The sequence below is a fragment of the Amia ocellicauda genome, chromosome 6 (genome assembly GCF_036373705.1).
Source record: "Amia ocellicauda isolate fAmiCal2 chromosome 6, fAmiCal2.hap1, whole genome shotgun sequence".
NCBI lineage: Eukaryota > Metazoa > Chordata > Actinopteri > Amiiformes > Amiidae > Amia > Amia ocellicauda.
The window spans coordinates 44,547,911-44,548,598 of NC_089855.1; the positions used below are offsets into that span (position 1 = coordinate 44,547,911).

The 688-nt window shown below is 45.8% G+C and overlaps 1 non-coding gene across 1 annotated transcript; it reads right to left on the reverse strand.

The window, feature by feature from the left end:
• Positions 1–309: 309 nt before the first annotated feature.
• LOC136752095 (U5 spliceosomal RNA) lies at positions 310–424 on the reverse strand. The gene has a single exon (XR_010817261.1). It is a non-coding gene; the product is annotated as a U5 spliceosomal RNA (small nuclear RNA).
• Between the last annotated feature and the right edge of the window lie 264 nt (positions 425–688).

Sequence of the window (688 nt, forward strand, 5' to 3'; positions counted from 1 at the left end):
ACACACACACACACACACACACACAGCCAGCAAGACACACAGAGCCAGCCAGCTCAGCGATGACATCACGAACCTCTCTCTGAGCTGACTGCTATGACATCACAGAGCACGTTCATTCCGTTGCTTGCCATCTGTCAACCACTCAGTCAACCACTCAGTCACTGCCAGCCAGACTGCCTGGCTGGCTGGATGGGGGGATGTTTGCTGCTGCTGCGTACCTTAGCAAGCTTATCTGCTTCACCGGCCTTCCTCCTCCTCCGCCCACATGCCCACCTATGCCCGATCTGCTGTTCACCTGGATCACAGCTCCGCCTCAACAAGGCAGAGCCTCCCAAGAATGGTACAAACTCATCCACATTACCCTCCATGGAAAGCTTAAACAAAAGGCAAAAGCGTTATAAGTAATGAAGAGGAACCCGAGTCCAAGACGCTTCCGACCAGCCATACATATTTGTGTGTATTAAAGATCACATTTTATTACATTTTGTTTATCTGTACTTTATTACATCTAATTGTGAATTAAAATTTTATTGTTTATTTTCCATATGTATGTACGTATGTATGTTTGCATGTCCAATTGCTTTGACAATAAAAATGCACTAAATTGAGAGACAGAGAGAGAGAGAGAGAGAGAGAGAGAGAGAGAGAGAGAGAGAGACGTGCTAGGGCACATCTGTAACATAAACTA